Raw genomic sequence first — 10,656 nt, forward strand, 5'->3', positions numbered from 1 at the left:
GAGTCAAGCAAAACCAGATAAAGACACCACTAAAAAACAGCTACAAGACAAAATCTCTGATGAACAGAGATGCAAAAATTCTCAACAAAATACTATCAAAACAGATGCCTGGGTGGCTCCAACAGTTTACCGTCTGCTTTCGGCTCAGGTCATGACCCCAGGGTCCTCGGATCCAGTCCCCCATTGGGGTCCTTGCTTCTCCCTCTAACTACTTCCCCCTCTGCCTGCTACAACCTCTGCTTGGGCTCTCTCTGATAAATACGTAATTTTAAAAAACTTTAAAAAAATACTATCAAAACAAATCCAATAATACACTAAAAAAAACCATCCACCACAATCAAGTGGGATTTATTCCTGGATTTCAATGGTAGTTCTATGTTTGCAAATCGATCAACATTATACATTACATCAATAGAAGAAAAAAAAACTGTATCATCATTGCAATAGCCACAGAAAAAGCTACTTAAAAAGCACAACATCCATTCATGATAAAAACCATCAACAAGGAGCGCTTGGGTGGCTCACGGGGTTAAGCCTCTGCCTTCGGCTCAGGTCATGATCTCAGGGTCCTGGGATGGAGCCCCACATAGTGCTCTCTGCTCTGCGGGGAGCCTGCTTCCTGTCTCTGCCTGCCTCTCTGCCTACTTGTGATCTCTGTCTGTCAAATAAATAGAATCTTAAAAAACAAACAAAAAAATCAACAAAAGGGAACAGACTTCAACCTCCTAAAGGCAAAAAAAACTGAGAGCCTTTTCCTTAAGGTCAGGAACAAGATACAGATGTCCATCTTACCACTGTTATTTAACATAATCAACATAATACTCTTAAGTCCTAGCCTCAGCAGACAACAAAAGAAAGAAAGGAATCAAAATCGGTAAGGAAGAATTAAAACTTTCATCATCTGCAAATGACAGGATAATCTACACAGAAAACCCTAAAAACAAAGGACAGCAAAAAAACTGCTAGAACTGATAAACAAATGCAGTAAAGTAGCAGGATAAAAATCTACCTTCAGAAATCTGTTACATTTGTATACACTAATAACAAAGCAGCAGAAAGAGAAATCAAGGAATCAATCCCATTTGTAACTGCACCTAGGAATAAACCTCACCCATATTCCTTGGCACCTATAAATGCCTAAGAATAAACGTCACCCAAGAGGTAAACAATCTGCATTCTGAAAACTACAGAACAGGGGCACCTCGGTGGCTCAGTGGGTTAAAGCCTCTGCCTTCAGCTCAGGTCATGATCCCAGGGTCCTGGGATCGAGCCCCGCATCTGGCTCTCTGCGCCACGGAGAGCCTGCTTCCTCCTCTCTCTCTGCCTGCCTGTCTACTTGTGCTCTCTGTCAGATTAATAAATAAAATCTTAAAAAAAAAAAAAAAGAAAACTACAGAATAATGAAAATGAATGCAATTGAAGATGACAAAAGAAATGGAAACACATGGAATGCTCATGGAGTGCAAGAACAAATATTATTAATATTGTCTATGCAACCCAAAAAAATCTACACATTTAATGTAATCCCTATCAAAATCACACCAGCATTTTTCACAGAGTTAGTACAAACAATTCTAAGATTTATATGAAATCAGAAAAGATCCCATATAAACAAAGCCACCTGAAAAAAAAAAAAGCTAGAGGTATCACAACTCTAGATTTTAAATTATATTACAAAGCTGAAGTGATCAAAACAGTATGGTACTGGCACAAAAACAGACCCATAGACCAATGGGACAGAATAGAAATAGAAAACCCAGAAATAAACCCACGACTCTCAGCCAACTAATCTTCAAAAAGCAGAAAAGAATATCCAATGGAAAAAAGTCTCTTCAACAAATGGTGTTGGGTAACCTGGACGGCAAGATGCAGAAGAATGACACTGCATGACTTTTTTTTTTTAAAGATTTTATTTATTTATTTGACGTAGAGAGATCACAAGTAGGCAAAGAGGAGAGAGAGAGAGGAAGGGAAGCAGGCTCCCTGCTGAACAGAAAGCCCCAATGCAGGGCTCGATCCCAGCACCCTGGGATCATGACCTGGGCCAAAGGCAGAGGCTGTAACCCACTGAGCCACCCAGGCACCCCACTGCATCACTTTCTTTTACCAAACACAAACTGGATGAAAGACATAAATGTGAGGCAGGAATCCATCAAAACTCTAGAACAGAGCACAGACAGTAATTTCTTTAACATCAGCTGTAACAACAGTGTTCTAGGTCTCCTGAGGCAAGGGAAAACAAAAGCAAAAAATAAACTAATGGGCCTACATTAAAATTAAAAGCTTCTGTGCAGTGAAGGAAATAACTAGGCAATCTATAGAATGGAAGAAGATATTTGTAAATGACATATGCAATAAAGAGTAATTACCCAAAGTATTTAAGGAACTTTTAAAACTCAAAATCCTGGGACGCCTGGGTGGCTCAGTTGGTTGAGCAGCTGCCTTCGGCTTGGGTCATGATCCCAGCGTCCTGGGATCGAGTCCCGCATCGGGCTCCTTGCTCCGCAGGGAGCCTGCTTCTCCCTCTGACTCTGCCTTCCACTCTGTCTGCCTGTGCTCGCTCTCGCTCGCTCTCTCTCTGACAAATAAATAAATAAAATCTTTAAAAAAAATAAAAAAATAAAAATAAATAAAACTCAACATCCTGGGGCGCCTGGGTGGCTCAGTGGGTTAAAGCCTCTACCTTTGCCTCAGGTCATGATCCTAGGGTCCTGGGATCAAGCCCCGCATCAGGCTCTCTGCTCGGCAGGGAGCCTGCCTCCCCATCTCTCTGCCTGCCTCTCTGCCTACTTCTGATCTCTCTCTGTCAAATAAATAAATAAAATCTTAAAAAACAAACAAACAAAAAAACGCCCTCAACATCCCAAAATGAATAATCTAAAGAAAAAAGCGGGGGGGGGGGGGGGTAGAATGGAGGAGGGGGGAAAAAAAGTCTTGGGCAGAGATATAAACTGACATTCCTCCAAAGAAGACATCCAAGGGAGGCTGGCTGCTCAGTCAATGGGGCGGACAACTCTTGATCTCGGCATCCTAAGGTTGAGCCCTATGTTGGGCACAGAGCTTAATTAAAAAAAAATTATTTTTGTTTAATTAAATAAAAAAAAAAAAGACTTTCAAATGGCCAATACACACATAAAAGTTGCTCAGCATCACTTACCAGGGAACTACAGATCAAAGCCACAATGAGATACCACCTTACAACTTTCAGAATGGCTACAATCAAACACAGGAGAAATAAATGTTGGCAAGAAATGACAAATGAAGGGGACCCCTTTTACAATGTTGGCGGGAATGCAAACTGGTGTAGCCAGTTTGGAAAATAGTAAGGAGGGGGGTTCCTCAAAAACTTAAAAATAGAACCTCTCTATGATCCAGCATCACACCATTGGGTGTTTATCCCCCAAATACAAGAACACTAATTCAAAGGGATACATGTACCCCTATGTTTATAGCAGCTAAATTATTTACAACAGCCAAACTATGGAAATAGCCCAAGTATCCATCTATAGATGAATGGACAAAAATGTGATGTATATATATATACACACAACAGACTATTATTCAATCATAAAATGAAATCTTGCTATTTGTAATGATATATGGGGCTACAGAGTATTAACCAAGTGAAATAAGTCAGTCAGAGAAAAACGAATACCATTATGATCTCTCTCAGACATAAAATTCAAAGCACAAAACAAATGATCACATGGGAAAAAGAGACAGATAAACCAAGAAACAAACTTAACTGCTGAGAACAAACTAATGGTTAGCAAAGGGAAGGTAAGGGAGGGTTGAGGACTAGGAGGGGAGGATTAAAGAGTACACCTGTGTTTAGCACTAGGTGATTAAAACAAACACTAAAAAAAAAGAAAAAAAAAAGGCAAATAAGACTATTCCGTCTACATTCCCTTAAAAAAATTAAAAGTAAAATCTTTTGCATATCTCTCTAATTTTTAGTTTAATACAGCTGACTCCTCACCTATCTGTTCCCTCATTCCATTTTGCATCAGGCTACATTAGTGTCTGGAAAACCCAGTACACTACATTTATGGCAAGATGGGAGTAAAAAAGGTAAGTACTTCTGAGTGTTTTTTTTTTTTTTTTTAAGATTTATTTATTTGACACAGAGAGAGAGAGAGTGAGAGAGGGAATACAAGCAGGGGGAGCAGGAGAGGGAGAAGCAGGCCTCCTGCTGAGCAGAATTCCTGATGCAGGGGCTTGATCCCAGGACTCTGGGATCATGATCTTGGGATCATGATCTGAGGCGAAGGCAGAGACTTAACCCACTGAACCACCCCGGTGCCCCAATACTTGCTAGTATTACTATAAAAATAATCTTTCCCTCACAGGCAATCTCCACAGGTTCCAGGTAATTTTAAGAACTAGTAACCTAGGGACGCCTGGGTGGCTCAGTTGGTTGGACGACTGCCTTCGGCTCAGGTCATGATCCCGGAGTCCCGGGATCGAGTCCCGCATCAGGCTCCCAGCTCCACGGGGAGTCTGCTTCTCTCTCTGACCTTCTCCTCGCTCATGTTCTCTCTCACTGTCTCTCTCTCAAATAAATAAATAAAATCTTTCAAAAAAAAAAAAAAAGAACTAGTAACCTAGAACCAGATGTTAAACATATGTTAAATGACATGCTTAACCTAACCTTCTCTATAAAGGTAAATCACTCAAAGATTATTTCCATACCTATATGTGAGGATACCAATGACTTCTGGGAAAAAAAGAAAGCTGGGATGAAGTGAGGAAAACCCTTTAACTGAATTTGCAGGCAAGATTTCTTTAAATAAAAAATTAAACAAATAAGAAAGAAAATGTTATCACTTAATTTGTTTTACCTAAGTGACCCTTTTCAGCACTTTTGGAGCATTTTATCATTTATATGTTTAATATGTTAATATTAATTACATTTTCAAAAGACCTTCAAGAGTTCAGATTCTTCCCCTCCCCTATCAAGATTTATTTATTTTAGAGACAGGGAGAGAAACACGAGAGAGAGGCAAAAGAGAGGGAAAAAGAATCTCAACCAGACTCCCCAGTGAGCATGGAGCCCGACAACCCCAAGATCACCACCTGAGCCATTATCAAGAGTGGGATGCTCAACCAACTGAGCCACCCAGACCCCTAAAGACTGCAGATTCCTTGATATACATCTCTCCACAAATAAGCCTCTTGTAAAAAAAAGCAGTAAGGGGCATCAGACTGGCTCAGTTGGTAGAGCACAGGACTCTCAATCTCATGGTTGAGTTTAAGCCCCAAGCTGGGCTTGGAGAATGCTTAAAAAAACAACAAAAAAAGTGACTTACACTCTGTAAGTAATTAGATGCCTTTATAAATCATTCTTTTGAAAAATAATTCGGTAAGAATAAAGGGCGGCACACATTCTAAATTGGAGTTATTCCTGAGTGTCCATTTTGACCTGGTGCTTTCCTAACATGGATATAGTGTACTAATGAATGTCTTTTGTCAAAATGCAGTATCTATTTAGCTAGTTAATTTCAAATGGAAAGCTACTCGACTCCTTAAAAATCTCAGTAATAAATCATTAAAATAATGTATATGTGAATACACATTAATGAGATGATGTTTATGTGCCAGATCATTCTGATGGGGGACAAAACAAGGTAAGAAATTATCTCTACAATTAGGATCTTCAAAATTTGTGGAAACAAAATATCATCTAGTTAGGATATAATAGATTTATTGCTAAATAAAATATGTCTACATTGCTCCATGTGGCACAGAAGAGCAAGCATCAGAAAATAATGGAGTCACAAACAGAAAGAAATGAAGCAGAAGCTTTTAGGAACTCCAGGGAATAACAGATTTTCAATAAACATTCTCAGGCACTTACTATGTGTCTGTCAAGTTTTACTTCAGTCATATTAACTATGGAATATCAGCAAGCTAGCTGGGTACAGTAGGCACCTGGAAATCCTAAATAAGAAACTTGGACAACAAGGTGAGCATAATAAAGGACAGTGAGGACAAGAAGAAAAAGGATAGAGGAAGAAATTCATGGGATAGCCCCCATATACGTTTTAAAAATACCCCAGGGGTGCCTTGCTGGCTCAGTTGGTAGAGCTTATGACACTTCATCTCCAGGTTGTACATCTGAGCCTCACACTGAGTACAGGGACTACTTAAAAATAAAATCTTTAAAAGTGAAAAAAGGAGAACCACAGCAGAGAAAGTAGAAAACAGGTTTTTTTGTTTTTGTTTTGTTTTGTTTTGTTTGTGGAGTCTACCAGGGAAATTGAACTCATGACCCTGAGATCAAGATGAGCTGAGATCAAGAGACAGACTGATGTTAAATGACTACGCCACTGAGGTGCCCCACAAAAACACTTTTATGTGACACCCTAATTAGCATGGTCAGAAGAGTTTGGTAAATACTGATTTATAAATAAGTGGATTAAAATGAAATAAAAGGGCTGATGCAAAGAAACACAGTTTAAGTAAGATGTTTATAGAATTATCAAATCTAGTCATATTTATGAGAGAGAAAAAGAAGTCATCAAGAGTGTCAGGGATAGGCAGAATAGCTGGGCGTGGAAGAAAGATTTTTTTCTGCAGCAAAAGAAAAAAGAAAAAAGCCTAGATAAAAATCAAAGAGTAGAATGAAGTTGAAGAAATTAAGTGTTTATAACAGATGGTGATCTACCTGTCTTAGCTAAGTTAAAACAAAAAAAGTAATTTATGGGGTTGATGGATTTTAAAGACTGGGATATAAAGTTTAAAAAGAAAATAAGTTTGTTATTGACGATATGCAGAAAAAAAGTAACACCAAGATTAATTAGTGAAAATGCAAATGTAAACAGTCAGAAAGTAAGCATTTACAAAAAGCACTCTATATTTTTAAAAAATTAGGAAAGTTGTGAAAAATATATATAAAATAAAATACTTGATTTATTCACGATAATTGGCTAATTAATAATCTACCAGTTTTCCAGATCATTAATGTCTACCTCTTCAAGCAAAAAACATTTATAGTTAAACATTTTTTTAAAGAAAATTTTTAGAGTTATACACTTACCTGTCTTCTTAATTATACATTCGACTCTAAATTAATCTTAATCTCGAACATCCATTGTTGCTGCACTGGAACATCTGCTGCTGCTGCTGCATATACTGTGCAGCAAATAATTCTATCTTCTTTAGAGCTCTTCTATGTCTTTCCCAGCTGTCAAGATATAAAGCAACTACTTCTACAGTTTATGTTTTTCCTTAACACCTCTACAACTAGACTGCTTAAAAACTTGTTTCTAGTCTGTCTCCTGTAACCAGTTCCTCAAACTTTCCTAAGTGTGGACCTTCATGACAAACATGAGAATTCCTCTCACTAGTGCTTGAACAGTTGCTAGGCAAGTAGGAAGGTTGCTTTGTGTATTACAAAATTCAGGAAACAAGTGCTCCATGTATTTCCTTAAACTTTCTAATCTAGGTCATTTATATATATAAATCAAAATATGACTTTTGGCTTAGTGGAGAGTAAAAAAAAATACATTTTCTGGAAGGACTTACTTTAGGGAAGTAGGGGAGTTTGCATGAGGCCTTTTGAAATTTTAGGAATTAAGTCTTCTAATCTACTCTTCAAAATGCCTTGGTAAAATACTGTTATTAATACTAAGTACAGAAAGTGTAACACTTCTGAGCAATAGATTATTGGAATGAGAATTCAAGACAGAAAAGAACGGCTGTCAAGGAGAGATGAATCACGTGAAAAGTAGGAACACTTTATAATTTTTGTAGTAATGAAAAGAGTGATTTACTTACTACTTGCTGTCATTATTTCTCAACTTTGAAACTTTTCCAATGACTGGATCCAAAACTGCTAAATAAATGAAGTACAACTGAGGTGTTTGATCACTCTGCTAGAAATCAGTCTCCAGATGTCGTTATTTACCGTTTTCAGGCAGAATTTTCAGGACTTTCCTACCTATCCTATGCACTCTAGGAAACTGTAAATTTAATGTCGCCTTAAGAATGCCCTTCGCTCACTCACACCTCCACCTAACAAAGTCCCACCATTCTTTCAGTAAGTAACGTTTCCAAAATGCCACCGATTTCAGGAACACTTTCTTGATGCTGGAAATAGAGACTTATGCGTCCTAAAGTAATCTACCAGGCGAAGTTACTGCAACCAACACATGCCTTTTAAGAACTTTCACAATCTTTCCTACACCTTGCATCGATTGCACTGAGCTCACCATCAAAGTCCAACCGTAAGCAATCTAAAGTACCGTAAGGTATGGAACTGCACGTTAAAACTCCAGCAGAATACCGAAATAGCTCCAGGTATGTAAACCGTACACAGCACATCAAATTTTGTTGTGATTCCACAGAAACTCATTTTCTACTCAATAACTATTATAAAGTGATCAATAACCATTTAAACACAAATCTCAAAGTTTTTCCAAATAAGTAAGTAGTCTTCTAACTTATTTCTCCGATTTTAGGTTTGCAAAATGCAGCTTTTCACACCGACTGTATAAAAGAGTGGTGAGAACTTTTTCCTATCAAATTCAATTTTTATTATTGAGATTCTCGGGGAGACAACGGTAGAAAACCTCACTGTGGGCTTCTAGAAGCCACAAATGAATCTGCTTAAGTAAAACATGTTTTATAGACTACCAACCGACAGGAGGAACGAAAGCGATGCAGCACAAAAGGGAGGAAAACAGGAAGCCAAGTATGACTGTCAGAAAGGGTAGGGTTGCTCCCAAACGCCGGTAGCACTAGGGCCCGTCATGGCGGCAAGTCTAATAGCAGCCACGAGAACGGAGCACGCCCCCTCCGCGCGCACCCGCCGCTGTGCGGGGCCTCGGGACCGGTCACCAGTGCGGCTGCTATCGCTGCCCCCACCGGCGGCTCTCCAACACCCCCTCACGGACTGTAGCGGAATTTTATCCCCAAACGCCACCTTCAAGATGGCGACTCCCCCTCCCGACAACCCCTTCAACGGTCCAAGCAGCAGCCGTAAATCCGCCACCATCTTGTTCCCCCTCCCTCCCCACTCCCCCTCCAATATTTACATAGCAGAAAATCTTTCCGGCTTGCCTGCGGCATTCTCCTCACGCCGGCAACATTCGCCTCTTAGTTAGGCCTCGGCATCGCGAGGAGCCCCATGCGGGCCACGGCGCCAACCCGACGCCTCGACGCCCTCTCTCCCGCCACAGGGTATCCCCCAGCCTCCCTCACCCCCCTCCCCTTCGGGGCCCCCCCCCCGGGCAACGGAACGCACCTCCGCCGCAACTCAAGGCGGTCAGGCTCCTCCCCGGCCTATCTGCGGCCTCCTCCGCGCCTGCTCTGCGCCCTTCGCCGTACCACCCGGTGTGGGCCGAAGGGCGTTGCCCGGGCCCCCAACTAGGCCACCCCAGTAGCGTTAGGCCCCAAGGCAGCGGCAGAGCCCAGAACTCACCGGATGCGCGTGCGGACAGTTGGCAACGGGGCCGAGCGCTGCAGGCCGGCCTTCCTTTCGAGCACTGGGCCGGGCTCCGGCTGGTGGGGCGGGCGGAGGGAGGGAGGAGGGGCCGAGCTCGGAGCTGACAAAAAGCGGCCCAGCTCCCCGGCTAGGGCCCACCGTCAGCACGTCACGTCACCGCCGGGGAGAGATACCCAGGAAAATGCGGAAGGGTTGACAGGACCCCGCCGAAGTGCGGTCACCTCGGTATCTAGTATTGGCGCCACTTAGGCCCCGCAACCGGGGAGCCCGGTGGCCTCCCAAGCGGCGGGGTCTCTGTCGGCCGAAGTCTCTTACAACGTTCTTTCTGCCGCCGCGCACCCGCCCGACGCCGCCGCAGACGCGCTGCTGCTGCGGCTTCGGCCGTAAAGCCGCCGCGAAGCCGTGGTCTGGCCACCCGGCGTCAAGGCTGGCGAGGCAGCCCGCACCGGACCGGCTCTGGTCGTCCCCCACTGTCTTTCTGGGCCTCATTCACCCCCGGCCCTCCCTGGAGACCATCCGCCTCTTAGCCTCGAACTGCCTTCTCGAGGTGTGTGCAAGTCCTCAAACTGCCGCGCGCAGAAAATGTGTTTTCCTCATTGCTGTGACTGCAGAAAAAATTAGCAACCATCGTCGTTTTTTATCTTCGCTTAAAAAAGAAAATTCTTTTAAGTAAAATGAAAATTCGCTTGCCACTGTAACTGAATACATCGACAAGGAAAGAGGAAGAAGGGTTATCCTGGAGCAACTACTAAACCGCTTAATTAAAAATCAGAGAACCTGCTTTCAAAGTGTGTGCAAAAGGATTATACTCTGGAAATGGTTTCGCACATTTCAATACAGATGTATTGATAAAGTATATTGTCTTTTCCATGAACCTTTTTTCAGAATATGTAATGTAATGTGTGTAATGTATGTAATTACATACAAAAGTTTTACATTTTTTCAGAATATGTAAGTCTTGTGTAGTAGCTTCATAAAAAATGAACTTTCATATTTACATGTTATTTAATACGTAGAGTACTTGAATTATGTATGCATTTTTCTACAAATTGCCTAACAGCCCATTAAAAAGAATTAACAAAGAAAACGAAAAATATATTTGATTCAACACTCACTCATTAACTCCAAAAACATGTATTTTGAATTTTCATTACTTTAAATTTGGACGCTATCTTTTCATACAGAACTTTGGACCCAAACTATGTTTC

At 41.3% G+C, this 10,656-nt stretch overlaps 1 protein-coding gene across 8 annotated transcripts in view; it reads right to left on the minus strand.

The window, feature by feature from the left end:
* Window positions 1-9,507, minus strand: part of LOC116583908 (zinc finger X-chromosomal protein-like) — a 62,330-nt gene extending 52,823 nt beyond the window's left edge. The window contains exons 1-2 of one of the 8 annotated variants that reach the window (XM_032331911.1): window positions 9,425-9,505; window positions 7,040-7,186 (exon numbers count right to left, since the gene is read on the minus strand). The gene's annotated coding sequence lies outside the window, so the exon portion shown is untranslated. Of the gene's footprint in view, window positions 1-7,039; window positions 8,949-9,247; window positions 9,329-9,424 lie in introns of those variants that run through there. The other 7 variants (XM_032331908.1, XM_032331910.1, XM_032331912.1 and 4 more) reach the window with 7 other exon arrangements.
* Between the last annotated feature and the right edge of the window lie 1,149 nt (window positions 9,508-10,656).

The sequence above is a fragment of the Mustela erminea genome, chromosome Y, assembly GCF_009829155.1.
Source record: "Mustela erminea isolate mMusErm1 chromosome Y, mMusErm1.Pri, whole genome shotgun sequence".
Classification (NCBI taxonomy): domain Eukaryota; kingdom Metazoa; phylum Chordata; class Mammalia; order Carnivora; family Mustelidae; genus Mustela; species Mustela erminea.